This window comes from Cupressus sempervirens, chromosome 10 (genome assembly GCF_028749045.1).
Source record: "Cupressus sempervirens isolate cs-2001-9-10 chromosome 10, ASM2874904v1, whole genome shotgun sequence".
Lineage (NCBI taxonomy): Eukaryota > Viridiplantae > Streptophyta > Pinopsida > Cupressales > Cupressaceae > Cupressus > Cupressus sempervirens.
Genome location: NC_143127.1, coordinates 789157739 through 789182513, shown reverse-complemented (window position 1 = coordinate 789182513; position 24775 = coordinate 789157739).

The window sequence follows — 24775 nt, the reverse complement described above, 5'->3', positions numbered from 1 at the left end:
AAAGAAAATGACACCAATAAATCTAATCAATGATCATAGAAAAAACCTTTGTTTCTTGAAAAATATAGATAGGTGCATAGCACAGGCAATCGAACCATGAACTTATTGGTTGAACAAATTTCCCTACAAGGTTGAGGAAGAATCAACTAGAAAGGGAATTGACCAACTATTGGAAATGCATGTTGACAAGGAGCAACAAAGATTTGGGACAACTAAAGAGAAAAGAAAAGAGATGAAGGAATGGGTAGAAGACATCAAAGAAGAAGAAGAAGAAGAAGAAAAGCATAGGAAAATTTGTTCAATAGGTTGAAGAAGAAGCAACCCATGGAAGTGAAGAGAGCCCTTAACTAGACACCAAAGATGACTCTTCAATTGAAATTGAATTTGAATTTGAAGGGGAAGAAGCAGCATCAAGAAAGAAGAAGCCTACTACTTCCAAGCCTCCTATAGTGGAGACCTATAAGAGAAAGGCAACATAGAAGAGTAAGAGGAATCCAATCAAAGGAATAAGAACCTAAGGAAGAAGATACTGATATATAAAGTCTCTAATTCCCTAAAGAAGGTAAGAATATTTCACTCAAGAATATTATTGAAGATGTATAAAAAAATAGAAATTATAGCATATTAGAAATAGATTTGTAAAATTAAATAAGAAAAATAGAAATAAAATTTTAAAAGTTGAACTTGTGAGTTTGAGAGTGTTCAACAAAAAATTGGTCATAATAGAGTCACATGTTCCAAGTGAACTGTTAGTGATAATCAAAGAGATATGGTCAAAGGCCATACTAGAATGGAGGAACATGTTGGAGGATGCTCTAGCTAAGATTAGACCTGATCTAAGAAAGGACATGACCAAGCTAGCAGAGTCATGCAAATGAAACACTAATCCACAAGAGAATGTAACTCTGATAACTACAAGTAGAAAGAGGGACACATTTGCAAAAAACAAAGAAATTTTAGTCTGAGTTATATGAATAGGACAAGGCTAGCTTTTAGAAGTAGCAAGGGAAAGGCCAAGAGGAAAAGGAAATACCAAGGGAGATCAAGACTATAGGTTCGAGAACTTGAAAGAAGAAAACTATAGGACAAGCAACTATATAGGTTGATTAGAGAGTGAAAATGAGTTAAGATTTGAACAAATTATATAGGAGCATCCTAGGTTGCATTGTAATCCTTCTCATCTTCATTCATTTTTCTAGTAAGTTAGAATGAGGAAACTCTAAGTCTAGAATTTCATGAAACTTGTTGGCCATAACCCGAAAGGCCCCATAGCTACCAAGCATGTATACTGACAATTTGATGAATTTAAAAAGTATTTTTTGTTCCTTCTCTCTTTTGTGTTGTTTTCTTTCATTGTATTTACTCTACAGGGTGTTTGGATAGTTAGGTGTGCCTCTGGCCCTAGCTTTCAACCTTCCTTGTGTTAAAAAAGAACCCAAAGAAAGGTGAGAGACATAATAGGCCTCCACAACACCACCAATAGTAGAGAAAAAACATAAGGATTGTATTGAGACAAGTGAAGGTTACCCAAGTATTATTGACATGGCTACAATGGACTCTGGTTCAAAGAGTGGAGAAGGAAAAGGTCACAATACAATTGGTTGCATTGAGGGAACTATACAAGGAGAGAAGAAAGGAGGAACAAAAAAAAGGAAATAGGTGATGAAATGGGTGATACCAAATACCCATAATGGAATTTCCTAAAGACAAAGGGGAGGAAAAGGCAATAGAAGCTATGAAGACACAAAGGCAAGAAAAATTTCCATCTACTCAATAGGAAAATATACCAACATAGGAACCATCAATGACATCATCAAAAGGACAAAGGAGTATCAAGAATCCAAAGAATGGAAAGGATAAGAGGAAAAGAGATTCACAAGAATTTAGAAGCAAGAAGAAGAGTAGACGGTGACACGAATCCCTAAAAACCATAGTCATCAACATCAAAAGATGAGGATAAACTCTATGACATAAATATAATATAAGAGGAAAATATTCTATAACTTGGTGATAGATTCAAAGAAATGAGAAAGCGATTTTTCCAAACAAACTCAAAAGAACTAAAAAAATATGGCAGGCTCACATAGAAGTACAAGATGATGAAGGTAAACAACATGATGTATGATCAAGCTACCACTCTATTAATTTCTAATGACATACTAAATGGACTTGCCAAAGAGATATCTTATAAGGATGATGATCTAATTGTTTAGATCAAGGATGTCATAAGTCACATTCACGAGAAAGAAAGAAAGGTTCTAATGCTTATACAACAACAATTCCTAGTGAGATCTCTTAAAGAGGAAAACAAGATAGTTGTAGAGAAGAAAGGGGAACCAATGATGCTCAAGGATGAGTTGTCTAAAGCATTAAAAGACATAACCCCTATCTTTTAGAAACTAGGAATGTTACAAACCTTAACAGGTAACTTGGAGAAGAAGAGAACACATGCTTAATAGGACCATGATGAAGTTGCTTGGGATTTTGAGCCACTTTTTACATCAATCACATATAATATTATTAAGATCTAAGATACAATGTATGTTGTACATCAATTGTAAGAAGAAGAAGTGAAATGAGCTATTAGACTAATGGAACTACAATGTATCCTAACCCCACTGACATGGGTCACCAATGTACATATAAAGAAAGAGAATACTTAGATAGCCATGCAACCAATAGAGACATAATATGCATTCTAAATGAAACTAATAGATCTTAGCAGTTTAGTACTGACACTTGTATGCCTGAAATGTGTCCACACTTCTATGAGTCATTATATTCAAGATTGCTCAAGAATGAGGTCTCAAATGGCGGCTCATAGCTCTCTATTCATGGAGTGCAAGTGTTTGTAATGGAAGCCCTCAGTTTGACCTAGTTTTTACCCATGAAAGTACACCATGAAATAAGAGATTCAAGGATTCAATCAGGATACAAATGGAGATGAAAACTACCCATAGTCTAGGCCACCATTTTAGGGTGCATACAATACCTAGACATATGAATGAGCCATGAGAGACTCTATTGAGTACACAATGAAAGATAGAAGGAAATCTTTGATAAGTTGTACAGAGGGAGATGAAACTAGATAATAAAGACAAACACCATAGGGAGAGAATGCATTAGAAAGTAAATCCACCAAGATAACTGGGAGGGGGGGGGGGGGTTGAATCAGTTGTCCAACTATTAAAACATTTATCAATATTATTAATCCTTAAACATGTGGACATTATAATTAACAACCATAACAAGATACTCATACACAATAACACTAGAGATGTTAACTAGGGAAACCACTGATTAGAGGGAAAACCCCAGTGAGGATGGTAACCAAAAAATGATGCACTAATATAAATATTCCTTGTTAGAGGATGGATTCTATTAGGAGCCAATGAAATACATTTATTACATATCAATACTTGTTAGGAGACTTTGAATCCCTGTTAGGAGATTCCAACCCTATTAGGAGTTGTAGAAGGTAGATGGACCCACTGCCCAAACAACTTTAGGGGCAAGACCATTGAAGTCACTGTGCAAATGGTCTCCATATTATTACTTGTAGAATAATATAAATGTATAACTCCTTCTCTATCCTCTGACCAGACTTAACCTCTTATGATCTCGATACTAGATCACCAACTTCACATCTAATAATCCATTGGATTTCTTACTCATATTTACCAAATAGTTTGCATATCACTTCACACAATTCACACTTCATACATCAATCAAATATTTCATCACAAGGAAAAAAACCTTCCTTTATACCATATCCTCAAAAAAATTCCTTGAGGTGGCCTTGAGGCTTTCCCAATTCATTATAATAGGACCTCCTTAAGATATTGTAAAATATTACATCTTTTTGTAATTGCAAATCACTGTTGTCTCATAGTATTTACAACTTTCCACATGTGTGATCTCAAACCTTGTAAACTTTTTGACATCGTCATTATCAATTTATCTATTATCATTGTCTAACTGCACTCATCATGATCCTATCTCAGTAAAGAGATACAACTTGATCATCAAAAACCACTTATTAGGTACTATAGCTACTTATTGCTTCTATAAATCAAACATATCTTTTGCATGTCTTTGACTCTCTGTATGCGCACTTATCCACATTTTTTAGAATACAATGCAAAATAAATCCTTAACTGCATGTGACCTGATCATCAATACACAGTCTGTACAACCTCATTCTCTATCTTCTACTTTGCCAATCTTCACAGAAACAATGCTATGTTGACATCAATGAAAAACACATTCGTGAATGCAACATGTCAATCATGCTTAGGATACCCTCTCAAAGGAATATCATCAACATTAATGCTAATAATCTCCCCCTGTAGCATTGATAACAACATAGATGAGAAACGTCTAAGTTCCAAGAATACCAAATCAAACTCTAATGCTGTTGTTCTCTCTTTTTCAAATCATCTTCATCAATCAAATCTGAAACTCACAAGAACACTGCACTGTTTGTACTTTCTCATTTTTATATGGATGGAAATCAATTGTTCATAATGCTCCCCCATTGACATAACTCAATGTCTCTCCCTGTTGACATCAATAAATCCACAAAAAATTCTCCCCCCCACACACATCTCCCACATGTTCTGAATCAACTATCAAGAGTCCTTGATTACTCTACTTATCACAAATACTCTCTCATGTAGGAAGCATCGACATTTAATTCAAATAAACAATAGTGTTTTGTACCACTGGACTGAAACACTCTCTACATCATCTACTTAGAAGTAGGTAGGGGTATAACCCCAAGCATACCTCACAAATACTCAAATGTATCTTTAGGCAAAGTCTTCGTAAAGATATTCAAAATCTTCTCTTTTGCACTTACATACTCTAGTCTGATTTCTTTCTCTGCAACTTTATCTCTCAAAACATCATACTTAATAGATGTATGCTTAGTTTTAGAATGCAATACAAGATTCTTATACATACTCACTGTACTTGTGTTATCACAATGTATGATAATAGGCTTTGAAAACTCTATCCCAATGCCCTTCAAAATTTTATTCATCCACATGATCTGATTACAATGATTTACTCCTTCTACATACTCTCCTTTTTTTGTACTCTCTGAGATAAAATCTTGTTTGTTTCTTAGCCAAGAAGCCAATCTTCCTCCAAGGAAAAATTCTCCACCACTAGTGCTCTTTATGTCATCCATATTGCCTTCCTAATCCACATCAATAAAGAACATAAAGTGAAATCACTTGATCTATCATACCATAATCCAAAACTAGGTGTACCCTTTAGATATCTGGATATCCTCTTTACTACTACATAATGTGATTCCTTAACATAAACTTCAAATCTTGCTACTATCCCAACTGTATTTGCTATATCTAGTTTGGTGTGAGTTAGATATTGCAAACCTCCAATCATAGATCTATACTTCTTATCCTCAACAATGTCTCATCTTTGCTAGATAACTTGTGACTAGTTATCAGAGGTGTACCACTAGGCTCACAACTTTCTAAGCCAAATATTTTCAACACGTCTTTCAAATACTTAGCTTGTGAAAAGAAAATACCATCACTATTTTTCACAATCTATAAACACAAGAAAAACTTCATCTCACCGATCACACCCATCTAAAACTCATTTGTCATTTCATCATCAAACTTATTACCTATTTAATCGTTACCTCCATAAATCATGTCACCAAAAAATATTACAATGATCAATAGTTCATTCTCAATTTCTCTCAAATATAATTTACTATCTATCATAACTTTAGAAAATCCAAATTTTGCCAAATATTTTTCCAACCTTGCATACCAGGTTCTAGATGTTTGATTTAGACCATACAATGCTTTATTCAATCTGCATACCATATATTTTTCTTCTATCAAAGAAAATCCTTTAAGATGCTCAATGTAGATTTCTTCTTCAAGTTTTCCATTTAGAAATGCTGATTTTACATCCATTTGATACACTTTGAACTTCTTACTTGCTGCATAAGCCAAGAACATTCTTACTACTTCAATTTTGGAAATAGGGGAAAATTTATCTTCATAATCTATGCCTTCTTGCTATGAATAGCCTTTGCATACCAATCTTGTTTTATTCCTCACAACTTTACCTTGTTCATTCATCTTATTTCTGAATACCCATTTAGTTCCTATACTATTTTTGTCTTTAGGTCTAGGAACCAATTCCCTATTGCAATTACAAATAGGAAAGCTAATTTTTTTTTTTTTTTTTTTTTTTGGGGGGGGGGGGGGGGGGGGGGGGGGTGTGTGTGTGTGTGTTGGGTGAATCAGTGCTTCAAACTTTGATTCATTAAATATTCACCACACATTCATCTCACATATTCAACAAATAAACTAAAATACCATGTAAAGCATATACATCTAAAGCATGTAAACAAGTAAGCATTCACACATATATGACACAAGATATGATTACCCAAAAACCCTCCAATGAGAAGGTAAAACTAGGGTGGGGATGACACCCACAAATATTCACTATTGCAGTAATAAAATGTATCCAATTAAGGTTACACTGTTTGATCATGAACCATGATCTATCCTGTGAAAGGTCTACCCTGTTAGAAGCTTACAAAGACTATTAGGTCTTACCCTATTAAAGGATTTCATCACCTTGTTAAAAGTGTTCCTTATTAAAGGACTTTGACTCAAAATTAAGTAAGCACTTTGTTAGAGGATTTCAATATACCCTATTAGGACTACTCTATTAAGAGATTTAATTGATTCACCTGTTAGAATGTCTCAGCAATGATCTTGTGGTTAACACTCTGATGCTTGATGATATATCACCTCTATTTTGGTTATGTACTTGATCCTTCTTGATCAGATGACTCTCTATTGTTCATTGTTTCCTTCCTCTATTCTCCTTTAATTGAGTCTGCAATACATTTCAAACCATAATGCCTTGGTTGCCATGAATGTCCTAGTTTGCACATGCAAAACTCTCCTTTATCATTCATTCATTCCTTTGCTTGCTCATAAATAGATTTAGGGTTTGTACTCCTTAAGAAGACCTAGGTGACTTAGGGTTAGGTATGAATCAATGACTATGATTCATCCATATCATTGGTTAACCCTTCCCTTTACATGATTGGGGTGCATGAAATACATAATGATTCCAACTTAAGATTCGTCCTTATCACCAAAATATTGTAATTCAATCCTTAAGTCGGCTCAAAAATAGTTTGTGCCAATACAAACAACTATGAAAAAATTGTGTTACTTGACATTTGAAGTCCCTAGTGCTCAGCACATAGAGTGACTTCAATGCTATCACTTGACATCTGAATGACTTGGCATGCATTACTTGCTCAACTCCTAAATCACTCGACATATACTATCTTCTCGACAATTGAGCGAATAAGCATATGAGTAACTTGGCACATGAGTGACTCGACACTCACTATTTACTCAACATGAACTAAGTAAATGACTTAAGTGTATAGAAACTCACTTGTCAAAACCAATTTGAAATTAACAATCTTCCCCTTGACATGAGTGTCAAAAACACTTGGCCATACATTAATACTCTTATTCTTACAAGCATAATGGGAACTTCTATACAAGATTTCAAAATTTTAGATTTTTTCAACATGACTTATACCTCAAAATATTATAACCCCCCTGAGTTGTTTGATCTATTCTATACTTTATTTTGTATCAAAATATTTCTCCTATTGAGTAGATTTTCCTAAACTTATACTATTTCACTATTTTATGCTTTTACTCTATTTGTTTTTGCTTGAATTCCCCCCCCCCCCCCCCATATTTCTCTTACTCTCCCATTCTTGCTCCCCCATAGCTCTTATCATCCATACTTCTTACTCCCCCTTTTTGACACTAAGGTCAATGGGTTATACACTAATAGTGTGTTTGTCCAAAAAGGATTTATGGACCTCAAGAATAATCTTAAGAGATGTATCCCAATTATCACATGCTACCTCCAAAAACTTGATTTGGATGGCTAGGTTAGCAACAAGGTGTGATAAGCCATCTAATGTAGAAAGATTGGGGTCTTTCTTCATAAGTGTTTCTCCATAGCCTAGCTCCTTATGTAGTCTCCATGTGAGGAGTCAATGTTGACTGGATGTTGATCAATTTAGCCCTTATGTTGGCTTCATTGGTATGGAGTGCAACAAACTAACTTTGGGTTTGCAAGAGGGTTGTGAAATGTTTCTCACTTTGAGCTAGGGTCATGGGAAATTTGGCTCTGGATGACTACATTTGACTTTCCAAGCTCAGGATGTGATTCCTTGTCTTTTGTGTGAAGAGTGTAGGATTACACAATTTGGTGTATAGAGAGAAAATGTTCTCTAGTACTTTCTTCACACTATCTATCTTAGTTTCCAATGCAACTTGTGTTAGTGATATACCACTAGATATCTTCTCATTCACTCTATGTTGAAACTTTTTCTTAGACCATTCTAATAATTTTTCATTAGTATCCAGGTCTGTATCACTTACTTTGTCCACTATGTTGGTCAGTTGTTCAATGATTGGCTTTGTTTCATCTAGAGTAGGCAAACTGAATGCATCTAAGAAAATTTCTTTGATATCAATCAAAGCTTGCTTCTACCTATGCTCCCTTCTGAGTATTTCTTGATGTTTCTTTCTTGCTAGGGCCTCTTGAAGTATACCGATTTGCTCAATTGTTATTATTGCAAGGTCAAACTTGGGCAAAACAATTTCTTCATCTAGGCTAACATCTCAATAAGTGATTACCTCTTTTGCCTTTGATGAACTAGGACTCAACACTGAAAATTAAAAAGGTGTTTCATCTGTGCTTGGCCTCTAAAGAGTTTGACTGGAAGGAGTTCCTATTTCTGGTAATGTTAGCAGTGCTTGAATTGCTTCCAACTCCTTCAACTTGGTTGTCACATTTGTCACTTTAGGCTTGCCCTCTTCTGCCTTGTTGATTGTAGTTGCACCTTGAACTTGTGCTGAAGGTGCAGGTACATCTACCTAACCTATTTGACTTGGTATCTCAACATTAACTTGTGTTTCCACCTTATCTTCTCCAACTGTCTCAACCTTTTCTTCTTCAAGTTCTTGCTCATCTTGTTAGACTGGAGTGCTTTCCTTGGGTGTACTAATAGTGCATCCTACTATCTCCTTCCTTTGATATAAAACTAAGTGTGGTGAAAGTTTTACACTTCTGACTTGAGGAGTGATTTTAGGTGTGGTTTGTGTTTTCACTTTCTCCTTTGACTTTTGAATTTCATCAATACTTACCAATATAGGGTTGTCACATAATTTGGCCTGTACTGTGGATTGGTCAAGTATCTTTTTCAAATCTTCCTCTATTAGGGGATTGATGTTCTGAGCAGTAGGATTAGAAAAATCCTTTACTGTAACACTTTCAGTACTTAGACTTATTAGTTGTGGAGGGTTGGTACTCGACATTTTTGTATCTTGTACACCTTGATCCGGTTGCTACTTTTCCTCATCTGTTGCCTGATCATCAATGTTCATTTAAGTACCTCCCTCAATTGTGCCTTCTTCATTTTTTATCTTCTTTCTCATCTTCTACCTCAATAGGTTCTTGCTCATCATCTTTGGCTATGGCTAGTCCATATGTAATTTTCCACATTTGTTTGGACTTCTTTACAACATCCTCTATGTTGTTCTATAATATGCAGAATGCCCTATACTTAGATACAAATCTCATAGCATATTTCTTTATGGTTTTTGTCATTTCAGCCTTGTTGAGTTCTCACACAACTTGGGGGAGGGATGTCTCCCTAATTTGACTTTCTAAGTTCAAACAATAATGCCATTTTTTCTCAACTCTGTCATATAGACTCTTGGGTATTGAGTTGGCAATTTCTAGAGGATCCCTCTTAAATGTAGCCATCATGGTATATATTGCTTCCTCTACTTGATTCTTCTCAATCTTTCCAAGTTTATCAAATCCAATGTGAGAGAATCTTGACAAATTAGCATTGTTTTTGATGTTCTCACATAAATTTTTTTAGATATGAGGAGGGACTATGATTCACCACCTAGAATTGGCTAATGTCATTAGATTCAATCTTCTCCTCATGAGATTCAACCTAAGAAACATACTTTCTTCTTGGTCATTTGTGCTCCACCTTCCTATTCTATAGGCTTGGCTACCTCTTTAGCCTTTTTGCAGTGACTCTTGTGCTAGCCCTTGTGGTAGGTGTTGTTGGTTTGGGCTGACTAGGTTTTGCAACATTCTTTGGTCTTCCCACTATAGGTTTCTTTTCCTTTCTTTTCCTTTTGTTAGTGGGTGTAGGTGCTTCCTTAGCTTCTTCTTCCTTGACACCTTCTGTAATTTCTGTCTCCTCTTCCTATTGATTCTCTCCTTGTCCTTGTGTTAGAGCCAGTGGTGTTTGATCCTGTGTTTCTTCTTCTTCATCATCCTCCTTAGATCCTTCATGGAAATTTTATTTTAGTTTCTTCACCAATTTATTCTTCTTCTTGATTAAAGAGGCTGTCTTCAACTCCATAGTGATTTTAGATTTGGCCAATTCATAGTCACCAAATGCTTTAGATTCTTTGTCCACTTCTTCTACAAGTAATGTTGTGATTGATGTAGAGGCCTCATTTACATTTATCTCATAAGCTAATGGCCTTAGCCATCTCACTCTATGAATTGTTGCTTGTACATAAGTATGATTAGTATCAAATAGGAAGCAAACATAATCATATTGTTCCTCCACTAGTAAGATTGGTATCCTTAGTCTCTTCTTCACGGATTGTTTGAAATCTTCAAAACAACTAGTCATTATTGACTCAAAATTATTTCCTAATTGTTCAATGAACTCTCCTATCTGTACTGCAACTGATCTATTTGTCTTCCATGCAACATTTCCAAAAGTAGGAAATGTATTATGCACATAGAAGAAAATACATACCAAAATAGATCCAAATTTTCACTAATTTCCTTATTGCTCCTAGGTTTTCAATCAATTGCTGCAATTATATCTCGCCAAGATCATAAGTATGATCTTTCTTCACAATTTTATAGCCTATATCCACTGCAATGCACAATACACTATTTAATCTGCTTGATTGATAAAACTTATGTGCTATTACCCTCACTACAAAAGCTATCAGGGGATCTATGACTATATCAATGGTCATACCCCTTTTGTTCCATACAACCCCTGTGTTCTTTTTGATAACTTCTTTAGACTCAATTCTCATAGTCTTTGGTTGATCTAGGGTTGGATACCCTGTTACCCTATGGATAATTTTTTTTGTGATTTTAACTAGCCCATTATCTAACCAGATTGAGTTGTCATGTATTTTGCTCAAGACAACCCTTATCCACTCACTTTTGGAGACATTTAGAAAATCTACAACATGAGTTAACCCTTTCTTCCTGAAAATATTGAATTCTTCTCTCAATGCTTCATTTTCACATATTTTTCCATATGCTTCTCTAATTTCCATGTCACCAATGCTACCAATCTTGCAATTATAACAATTTTTGACATCTTGTATCATTAAGACTCATAGTGGCATCATAGACAATGCACCAAATGGATCCTACTTATATGCTATGTTTGGAATAGCCTTGAAAATAGGTTGTCTAATCTCATTACTAATCAATTGAACATTTAAAACTTCTTTACCCTCCACATTTTGACTTCGAAGAACTAGACGCCATCACATAAATCTAGGGTTTGCAAAATTTGAAATTGTGTAACTTGGCACACAATAAATACCTTATAAATCTTGATGAAGTGCTGGCGAATAGCCATTCAAATCTGTTGCAAATGCTCAAATGAAGTTCTCCACATTGCCTTTAGCTCTTCATCTTCTTTCTCAATTTTGAATGATATTAAATGATCATAAATCAATCAAATAACTCTTAAAACACTGCAATTAATGTGAAGTGCTTACACAACTATAAGCTCGACATCAACTAATTTTTGGCTCACTCAACATCCACACGTCTTTCTATTTGCTTAGCAATCATTACGACCTCGGCCTCAACTAACCAATTTTGTTAGCTTGGCATCCACTAGTATTTCACTCAACAATCATAAGATACTTTTCATCCTCGACAGTACATAAAAAGCTGACAAAACATTTTAAATTTTTCCCTTGATTTTCAACAACACTTTGCATCTTTATTCATGCATATGTAATCTTTTCAGAACTTAATCCTTGGAACTGATGTATGGTACAAATTTTAAATATCAGTCCCATATACCTCTTGATTGCTTAGTTTGATGAGGTGTGATCACCTAACCCATTGGGTGAAGTGATCCTATCTGCACTTGATGTGCTACAATCCACCTTTCTCTTCCATGTCTTGTTCATCTCATCTCAGATATTTTTCATATCTACCTTGACTTTGCCTTTGTTGAACTCACAACTTGGTGCCTTTGACCTTGTTAGACAATATTAGCTGATGTGACTAGTCTTCAAATAGCTAAAACATGTGGTTTGACTCAACCACCTTTTAGAGTCACTCCTGAAGTGTGTTCTAATACAGTTCTCATGAATATATCCATACTCTTGACAGTAATGACAACTATACCTTGTATTATAATCCCAATTATAAGAGTTGCCATTTTTCTTTACCTTTGTTTTCTTGTTTGATGACCACATGGGTTTGTATCTACACTCAAAGGCTCTATGTCCATGCTTCTGATAGTTTAACAATATCCTTCAAACCTTTGAATGTGCATCATCTTAGTTTTGCATTCATGTGCCTAATGGCCTTGTTTGTTGCAATTATGGTAGTGACCCATGCTCTTCTGCTTAACATTTTGATTTACAATCTTGCTCCTACACACATTAGCAATATGTCCTTTCTTACCACAATTATGAAAAGTAGGTTTTGAGTTCTTACCTTTGTTACTTCTTTCTTCAAAATGTTTGGATGATTCTCCTTCTTCAGTACTTGTGTATCTCGATCTAGATGTGTCATTATTAGATCTGGGAGATCTCATCAACTGCTAAAAGTATTTGATAGCTTAATTTGGTTTATTTAATCTCTCAACAAACTCCTTTCCCCTTTTTAGGTCATTTCTCAACTATTCATTCTACAACTTTAGTGCACTTATCTCAACGTCCTTGGCATTCAGTTCATGGTTAGCATTCATCATTTGTCTCAAAGTTTCTAAATGCATGTTAGCAATACTGGTTAGCTATGATGATTTCTCTTCTAGTCTATTGATCAAAACTCTTTTGTCATCTTCAATCATGACTTTTTCTTCTATATATTTCTTTTTCTATTTGATCACCTCACATAGTAATATGGCTTGTGATTCTTGTGCTATATTGAGATTTCTGATCTCTTCAGCTAGGGTTCTATTCTTTTCCATTAGATTTTCAATTACTGCATCAAATTCATTAGAGTTTCCATTTGCAAATAGTTTAGTTGTGTCCATCTCTTGGTATTGTGTGTCATTCTCCTCAATGGAAATTTCATCTCTTGCTTCATTCAATTGATATAGAATAAATTATATTTCATTTCCCTGATTCTCAATGATCTTTCCCAACTTGTAGACTTCCATTTCCAAGATCTTTCCTCAAATATACAAAGCTCCACTTTCAGAGAACCTGGCTCTAATACCAATTGTTGGAATTACAAATAGGAAAGTTAAACTTTAGGGGGGGAGGGGGTGGTGATCAGTGCTTCAAACTTTGACCCATTAAATATTCACCACACATCCATCTCACATATTCAATAAGTAAACTAAAATACCATGTAAAGCATATACATCTAAAGCATGTAAACAAGTAAGAATTCACACATATATGACACAAGATATGATTATCCAAAAAACCTCCAATGAGAAGGTACAATTGGGGCGTGGATGACATCCAAAAATCTTTGCTACTATAGTAATAAAGTGTATCCAATGAAGGTTACAATGTTTGATCATGAACCATGATCTACCCTATGAAAGGTCTGCCCTGTTAAAGCCTTACAAAAACCATTAGGTCTTAGCCTGTTAAAGGATTTCAACACCCTATTAAAAGTGTTCCTGATTAAAGGACTGCAACTCACAATTAAGTAAGAACCTTGTTAGAAGATTTCAATATAGTCTGTTAGGACTACTCTGTTAAGAGATTTAACTAATTCACCTATTAGAATGTCTCAACAATGATCTTGTGGTTAGCACTATAATGCTTGATTACAGATGACCTATATTCTACTTGTATACTTGATCCTTCTTGATCAAATGACTCTCTATTGTTCACTGTTTCCTTCCTCTATTCTCCTTTAACTGATTCTACAATACAATTCATATCATAATGCCTTGGTCACCATGGATGTCCTAGTTTGCACATGCAAAACTCTCCTTTATCATTCATTCATTCCCTTGCTCGCTCATAAATAGATTTAGGGTTTGTCCTCCTTAAAAAGACCTAGGTGACTTAGGGTTAGGTATGAATCAACGATTGTGATCCATCCATATTATAGCTTAACCCTTCCATTTACCTGATTGGGTGCATGTAATACATAGGTATTCCAAATTAAGATTTATCCTTAACACTAAAATATCATAATTCAATCCTTAAGTCAGCTCAAAAATGGTTTACATAGTAGTTTGTGCCAATAAACAACTATGTCAAAACTATGTTACTTGGCATCTGAAGTCCCTGGTGCTCAGCACATACTATGACTTCAATGCTATCACTCAACATCTGAATGACTCAACATGCATTGCTTGCTTGGCTCTTGAATCACTCAACATATATTATCTACTTAGCACTTAAGTGACTCGGCATATGAGTGACTTAGCACATGAATGACTCGACACTCACCATTTACTCAACATGAACTAGGTAAATGACTTAAGTGTATAAACACTCACTTGTCAAGACCTATCTGAGATTAACATTCCCATGTCTCATTCTTCACAATCTAATCTAATTCTTCCTTCATTGCTTGAATCCAATGATCATCCTTTCATGCCTCATTTGCATTCTTTGGTTCAACTTGAGAAATCAAACATAATTCCTCATGTACTCTATTTCTTGTCATCACTCCTTTGTCTTTACTTCCAATAATCTGATTCTTAGGGTGGTTCTTTGTCAAATTCTTATTTGATGTGGGAGTTTCTATCTCAACTCTCACTTCTTCTCTTTGTTCCAATCTATATTCTTCTCTTTGTTCAACAATTTGAACATCATTCTGCAAGTCATTGTTAATCTCAAAGAAAATTTCAATATTTTCATGGTTAGCCTTCAAAACAACAATAGTCACTAAATCTATATCTTCCATTACTTCCTATTCCTTAACCAATCCAATTTCATCAACTTCATTATTGCTATCATTCAATAATATTTCCAGACTTGCTTAAATTCTTCATCATTATTAGAAAGTAAATTCTTTCTAGTTTTCTTTACTCTTTTAGGATATTTGTATGAAAAATGACCAAATTATTTACACGTGCAACAATTTTTTTTTTTCATACCTTCTTACTTTCTTTCATAAGTAGAGCAATTCCTTCTTTGATATTCTTTTCTTCTTCGAATCTAGGTCTATCTTCACTTGTGCTTGCATCTGTAGGTTTATCCCTTTGTATGCAACAAAAATGCTCTAGATTTGGAAACTCAATCTTTAGTTCTGTACATAATTTTGATATCTCACCAAGGAAATCCATCTTTTGAATATCAAAATTAACTCCATCATACTTAGGACTTTCTTTTCTAAAGTGACCCACCATTGATATTCCAAAGTTGTTAAGCTTTTTCTTCAACAACCTGATGCTTTGATACCAATTATTAGAAAGTAAAGTCCACCGAGATAACTGGGGGGAGGGGTGAATCAACTATCCAAATATTAAAACATTTATCAACCTTATTAATCCTTAAACATGTGAACAATATAATCAACAACCATAACAAGATACTCATACACAATAGGGAAAACCCCGGTGGGGATGGTACCCACAAAATGATGTGTTAAGATAAATGTTCCTTGTTAGAGGATGGACTCTATTAGGAGCCATTGAAATACATTCAATACATATCAATCCTTTTTAGGAGACTTATAATCCCTATTAGGAATTTCCAACCTTGTTAGGAGTTGTGCTGACCTTGTTAGTACACTACAACAAAAAATTGTGAGAACAATGTAATTTTTGCTCATTTTCATGTCTTTTTTACAATTGTTCCCAAAATCATCACAATACTAAAATTGACGTTGCAATTAAAATGGACATGTGAGAATAAAAAAGAAAAAGAAAACATGACATAAATCATTCCCCATACATGTAGTTGGATTAGTTTTTTTTGTTGTGAGCTAATATTTAATTAGCACCTTAAAAAAGATCTCTGTGAATATATAAAGAGATACATGTTTAGAAAGAAATATAAAGACATACATGTTTAGAAGGAAAAGAAGAGAATATTTACATAGGTACCTCTTCTCACCCTTGAAGAAAATCGTAGATCAAGGGCCTGTAGATCACAAGGGAATGCCACAACAATGAAATCGTAGAGTTGCAAGGAAACAACAACAAAATGTAGATATCACAAGGGCACAACAACATTCATAGCTCTCCACCCTCATTTGGAGCTCTCAACATCTTTTGCACCTAGCTCTCTACAATCAAAACAAATGGATAATGATTTATGTCGTACAAGGGCACGACATGACAATCAAATCATAGAGCTACAAAGGCACGACAATGAAATGCAGATATCACAAGGGCACATCAAAAAATGCACCAATCATAAGGGAAAACAATGTTCACAGCTCTTTGCCCTCATTCAGAGCTCTCCACCTCTTTCATGTGCAACTCTCCACAATCAAAACACTTTTTTGCCTAATCTAACATTGAACTATGATTTTTTAAGAAAACTTTCACTTTTGGATGCAAATTACCATTTAACAATTAGGAAATTGAAGATGAAGTAAATTAGAGTATTTTAGGGTTTTCTATGTAGAATCCAAATATATATATATATATATTGACTTGATTTGATTGAATTATTTTTTCTTCCATGAAAACTGGTATGTTATAAAATCTTGATTTTTAAAAGTGACACAGTTTTTGACATACATAACTTTTTTTCTACAATCGATATCAATGTGATTCTTTCAAATCTAGTTTATTAACATCCATATCAAAACCATGGAGGTGATATGATGTCTTTATCCTTAGTATTTCATATTTTATCAAAGTTCAAAGTTGACCTAACATGAATTTGGACATACATGGCTTTTGACACATGTAACTTATTATATATTTACCTGATTTCAAAATTTATTTTTTTGATTGAAAGAGGATTTGAATATGGAGACCATAGTTATTTTTCAAAATTTTATTCTCTTATTTACTATTTTTTCATGAGTGTCCAATATAGAGGTTTATGTTTTATAACGAACCTTTTTTCAATTCATGTGCAAAAACGTATACCTAAAAAATTCAAAATGTAGCAAATTCATAGTCATTAGAAAGCTCGTTTAGAGTACTTCTATCATGAAAAATGACATGAATTTAGTGTTCTATATAGACCTGGTAATTGAACCTGGAAGCCATGAAAACAACTAAAAATATTATAGAAACAAGAAAACACATCTAGCTTTCTAGTTTTGATACAAACTAACTTTCTATCAAAACTTTTTAGACAGTTTTGATTGAAACTATTTCTATCAAAACTTTTTAGACAGTTTTGATTGAAACTATTTCTATCAAAACTATTTAGGCTAATTTTTTTGTCCTAAATAGTTTCGATCAAAACTATTTAGTTTCTGAAGAAATTAAATAGTTTTAATCAAAACGACTTGTTCTTTTGATTTACTTACTTTTGATCAAAACTATGTTAAAAAGTAGTTTCCATAGAAACTTTTATATTTTCTATTGAAACTACATGATTACTTTCCATCAAAATTTTTTGGGCAAACAATTCTTCTTTTATGATTTTAGAGGAATTTCTTCCTCTGAAAAAGTGTAACCCACTATTGTGGGTTCACCCATACATATTCCAGAATCCAAATAATAAAACAATAAAACTCACTCAGCCTGTGCTAATTGAATTACCTCAAGATATCACACAAAAATAATGCCGACCACAAAAAATGGGTAGAGTTCGCAAGAAATTTTAAAAAAACATATCATAGCAAATAGTTTTAGAAATAAACAAGCCATAACCTAGTCTCTATATACAAAGAGATCATTTTAAAGGTGCTTATTACATATTCGCACAATAGAAAAATTGATCCAGCTACATACATATTCCATAATCCAAATAATAAAACAATAAAACTGACTCAACTCGTACTAAGTGACTTAGCTCAAGATCCTGAACAAAAATAATCTAGACCAAGAAAAATGGGCAGAGTTCACAAGAAATTTTACAAAAACATATCATAGAAAATATTTTTAGAATGAAACAAGCCATAACCTAGTTAAATTGGTCTAGTTGCTGATTAGTTGGGTTGATTACAAATTCCTATAGAACCATCATTAGATTAGGTACAATAAAATGAACAATTAGTTTTTCCTAGCTAGCAAGATCAAATAAATTTTTTCAAGGTGATAAAATTGCATATGTAGATCAATTGAATGCCAGGCATGAAGTGCATTCCCCAAATTATAATCAATGGAAGGCTCCATACGCTGGCCCTACAATGGAAGCCAAGGATGTAACCATGCATGTAATGACACACTCTCCCTATGAGGATCCCAAGTATCTATTGTTGTTGTTAATTTGGGCATCCTATATGATCCATAATGTTATGAAGTACTGAATCTAGTAGTAAATTCTTCCATGTCTCCAGAAAATGTAGCATAGGTTCAGGGTTCCTTGATTCCCAGGAATTTGAAGTAGCTATTTTCATTGCTGGAAGAATGACTTCAATCAAGAGTTGAGTGAAAAGAGTTGAAGAAGAAAGTTCTTCTTCTGTGTAAATGCCATAATCAAAAGGATCATTCCCTTTTAGAAGCCTCTACCATAATGATATTACCTCTAAAACATGTAAAGGATGTTGAAGTGGTTCCCAACTTTGAAACACTTGTATAAGCAATGAAAAAGAAAATGCAGATGTAATACATGACAAATTGTACAACTTGTAGTCTTTATATAGAGAGAGAGAGAGATTTTTGAAGGTGCTTATTATATATTAGTACAACAAAAAAATTGATCTAGCTGCATCCATATTCCAGAATCCAAATAATAAAACAATCAAACCTACTTAACCCATGCTAAGTGACTTAGCTCAAGATCCTGCACAAAAATAATGCAGACCACAGAAAATGGATAGAGTTCGCAATTTTTTTTACAAAAACAAATCATAGCAAATATTTTTAGAAAGAAACAAGCCACAACTTAGTTAACTTGGTATAGTTTCTAAGTAGTTGGGTTGATTACAAATTCTTGTAGAACTATTATCAGATTAGGTAAAATAAAGCGAACAATCAGTTGTTCCCAACTAGCAAGGTCAAATACAATTTTTCAAGGTGATAAAATTTCATATGCAAATGCATCACTTGCATGCTAGGCATGAAGTGAATTCTCCAACTTATAACAAATGGTTAGATATAACGGCTCCATAAATTGGCCTAACAATGGAAGCCAAGAATGTAACCATGCATGTATTGGCACACTCACGCTCTGATGATCCCAAGTACCCATTGTTATTGTTAATTAGGGCATCCTATATGATCCAGAATGTTATGAAGTATTGCATCTGATAGTAACTTCTCCCATGTCTCCATAAAATGTAGCATATATTCAAGGTCCCTTGGCTCCTCGGAATTTGTAGTAGCTATTCTCACTTCTGGAAGAATAACTTCAATGAAGAGTTGAGTGAAAGGAGTTGAAGAAGCAAGTTCTACTTCTGTGTAAATGCCATAATCACAAGGCTCATTCCCTTGCAGAAGCTGCAAGATGCAACATAAATCTATATGTAAGAAAAATGGAGAGATCTTATGGATTTTTTCAAACAGGTGAAACCTCATCAAATAGTAGAGAGTTAAAAAGAGAAATAAGGGAAAATTAGATTACAAAATTGCTTCATCTACTTTAGGGATACATATTATATATTGTCAATATTTGATAGAGCAATTGACTTTTAATTGGTGGAAGAGAACTTTGCATCTGATTTAAATACATTAGCAATAAATATTGTGAAACAATAATATCGTTATTCTTGACCAAGGACTAATGTCTTTATTTTTGTACCTAGTTTCTACATTGATCTATAAATATTTATGATCAATAAATATTTTTATTGTATTGGGTGTTCTATTATTATAATAATCTAGAAATGAAAAAATGTTGATTTAAAGAAATAGGAAATAGGAAGTATAAATATTATAGATTGTAAATATTTGATATTATTATATTGGGCAATTGACAAACTGCTATTGTGATAGTTATTATTTTTTCTTCTTTTTTGACTTTGAGCTATCTATCATTAGAATAATAGAGTGCTATAAGAAATGAAAAATGATTTAGATCATACTAAATAGAATAATAAAAAGTTGAAGGAAAGAAAAAAGGTTTTGATTCATACTTAATGAGAAAATAAAAAACAAGATCACTAATGATGATGGGAATCTATCATTACACTTCATTATCAATTATCGTGACCATATAGAGCTAAAAGAGACAATAAAGAATTTTTAATCATATTTGATAATCCATCATCAGATAATAAAAAGTGAAAAAATACCTTAAAAAAAATTGAATAAAGAAAAAATGTAATCCAAGAAGAAGCTGCAACACAAATCATGAGGCTCATTTTCTTGTAAAACATTAATTTTGTTGAACAATTGTAAACTCTTAGAAAATGCATTCTTGTTTTCTATTATCATTGATAGGCTTCCTTTGAACAAAATCAAATTGAAGAGGCATAATTACACCAATTTTTTCTTTCAAAACCATATGTGCAAATATAAACATTAAGTACAACATGTCCAATATTTTTGTAGATATACACATTAATTTCATCAAATATTTCTTTTCAAAATCATATGTGTAGATATAAACATTAAGTACAACATGTTCAATATTTTTACAGATATACACATTAATTACACCATTTTTTTCTTTCAAAACCATATGTACAAATATAAACATTAAGTACAACATGTCCAATATTTTTGTAGATATACAAATTAATTATACCAATTTTTTCTTTCAAAACCATATGTGTAGATATAAACATTAAGTAGTACATGTTCAATATTTTTGTAGATATACACATTAATTATACCATTTTTTTCTTCCAAAACCATATGTGCAAATATAAACATTAAGTACAACATGTCCAATAGTTTTGCAGATATACACATTAATTACACCAAATTTTTCTTTCAAAATCATATGTGCAGATATAAATAGTAAGTACAACATGTCCAATATTTTTGTAGATATACACAACCAACTCAATAAGGGTACAAACATAAGTTATTCTCATGAAGAAGGATCATGTTAGATATTACAATGGAATTTGATCAAAATAGGAAGATAGTCACTAAATTGTTGTCTAACTTTCAAAGAGAAGGCGATGACAAATGTTATTGTCCTTGCAAGAATTGTAAAAACTTAAAAACAAGAATAATCAAAATCAAAATAGCTAAGAGAAATTGTACGGATAATGGTCACATTGAAGGGGGTTTTGATTATTATCCATTGGTAAGTTGTATGTTATATTATTTTCACAATTAATATACATATGAACCACATAACGGGGGCTTGATTATCATCATTTTTATATAGGTCAATCTCCTTAGGATAGTATGTGGTATGGACCAACACATCTTAGAGGAACATGGAGGTGTAAATATTGAAGGAGAAAATCTTGATCCCACAGAAGATGACGATCATGTACCAGAAAGCACATTTGAAGATGATGGTATAAATGCATTGATCCATGATACATTTGGTACTGGTGGTGTTGTTGTTGCTACTATTGATGATGATGATGATGATGATGATTATGATGAGGATGACATTGAGGCCATCCATGATACCTCTAGTTGAGAAGGAAAACACAACCCTTTATGAAGGATTCCAATCAACTCTTCTCTCTATTGCATTGTTGTTGGTGAATTTGAAGGCTATGAATGATTTATCCAACATAACAATGTCACATATGCTAAAGTTTGTGATATACATCATTATAGTATATAAAAGGTGAAATATGTACCATTAAGATTGTTTATACTAACAACTTATACTTTTTGTTGTGGATTGATAGGTGACTATTTTTACCACCATCAAATGTTCTCCCTCCCTCGTACCAAGAATTATGTGCCACTATGAAACATATTGGAATGGCGTATCAATTAATAGATGCTTTTCCTAAAGATCATTCAATTTATCATAAAGAACACGAAAATACAATAGAATGCCCCAAATGCCATACAAGAAGATATCAAGATGATTAAGTGAGAAAAAAAGTGCCTCGCAAGGTTCTTCATCATGTTGCCATTATTCCACGTCTTAAACGATTATTCAGGTGCAATAGCTTGGCATAATTTATGGATTATCATGTACAAAATAGAAGCCGAGATGAAATTATTCGAATGAATGTGGATGGTTCAACATTTATGGACATAGACGAAAAGTGGCCACACTTTAAAGAAGAACCTCAAAATCTCAAACTTTCTCTGGCAACTGATGGTGTCAATCCATTTAGAGAGATGATATCTGTTTACTTGGTGTGGCCTATTTTTGTTATCAATAATAACCTTCCTCCATGGATATCAATAAAGAGGGAGAAAATTATGTTGACAATAATTGTTCCAAGCCATATTTTGTTATTTTATTGTTACCTACATGTAATTATATGTCTTGGAGTGAAATGACCACCATAATTAACTTATGTCGTTCAATCAACTAGGTAAGTACCAATTGAAAGATATGAATGTATATATTGTGTCTCTTATCAATGAGTTGTTAGTGTTATGGAATGGTTTCACCATGTATGATATCTCTAGACCATTTGGACAAAAACAATTGCAATTCCATGCAATGCTTGTATCAACAATTCATGATGCCCCAAGGTTGCCACATTTCTATGGTGTGTTATGCTAAAATCTAGTTATATGTGATAATACTAATTCCAAAAATGAACATTTTTAATCCAATTCTATCATTATCTTGTAGGTCTTCAAACAAAGGGAAAATTTTCATGTCCAATGTGTGGTCCAAAGATGAAATCTCATCATTCCAAAAGTTTAAGAAAGCAGGTGTTTGATGAGAATAAACACTTCCTCCACATAAATCATAAGCATCGAAGTGTCAAAAACATCTTTTCAATGGGAAAGAAGAGACTACATCAAAGCCATGAAGAATGACACATCACCTATGGAAGTTGGAATATAATAGAATTTGATGTTGTCAAAGCATCAATACTGACCAACTTCCATATGAACTAAAATGTCATCCCAAAGAATTTAGTACATTGCCCTACTATGAGTAGCTAAAAATTATGCATTTGTTTGATACTATGCATATTGGAAAGAATGCAACAGAGACACTATGGAAAATATTAGATGGAAGGGATGACAAAGAAAAACTTGCCAAAATGTGTAGTGGCATTCGTGATTCCAATCATGCAATGAAAAAATCATCAAATCAAATAGAAATGCAAGTGGTCTTCCTTGGTTATTAATAGAGCAAAAAATTAAAGCCATAAATGAAGTCATACAAAAAATTCAATTTCCTATACGATTTGCTACAAATATAAGCAATCTCATATCAAAGAAAAGTAAATTTGGCCCAGGGCTGAAAACACATGACTAGCATATCTTCATCAAGGTAAGTCATGGTCTTTTATATTTACATTATATTTGTGAAACTGCATTCATTTTTCATTGTATTACGTTAGAAAAGAATGAAATGATCAGTTGACAATTGTTGCAATATGTGATACCCCTATCACTCTTAAACAACTTCAACAATAATATCAAACAAGTGATATATAATATTGAAAATACATGAGGTAAGCAGTGATATTTGTTCAATATATCAAACAAGTAATATATTGTAAAGTCTCATATTTATATGTTTTTGTGTCTTGAATCCCTTGTAGGTGGTTGTCATCTAAAGAAATTCATAAAGAAGATCTAAAATATTAGAAGAAAAGAATTCATCTACTAATGCGTAAAATGAAAAAATGTTTATCTTCAACTTTTTTCAATGCACAAGAACACTACCTCATACACCTAGTCAAGGAGATTGAATTGTGTGGACCTATACAACCTAGGTCAATGTGGATGGTTGAGAGATACTTGAAATTTTTTAAAAGTTTGGTTCAACAAAGAGCATGTCCTAAGGGTTATATGATTGAGGGATATATGGTATACCAAATGATGGTGTACCTTACTCAATATTTTCCTCATCTTGTAGCAAAGACCCATTTAGATTGCCTCTGGTATCTTAACTCCATTAAATTTTTTGAAGGGGAGTACTTGGTGGGAAACAATAGATTTAGGAAAGTGAAAGGTAATAAATTATGAGATGTTATTGTAGTTAATCAATTCTTAATCATCAAAATAAATCTGTTGTAAGTCATCTATTTACTATTGTTCAGCTTCTAAAGAGTGAGATGCAATACATTTGTTTATTGCAAACAATCAAAGATTGGATGACGTTATGGATTGAAAGATGTCAACATTCTGGTCATAGATTAAAATGGGAATCTATGTCTTCATTGGTTAAACAAGCTCATTGTAATGGAGATCCTAATGTTACACAAAAGGAAATAGATTTAGCATATGGTTTAAGAGATCTCAGGGTACTTATAAGTTTGTTAATCAACCGTATGCTTTTGAATTCGTGATACAATAGTTTATACA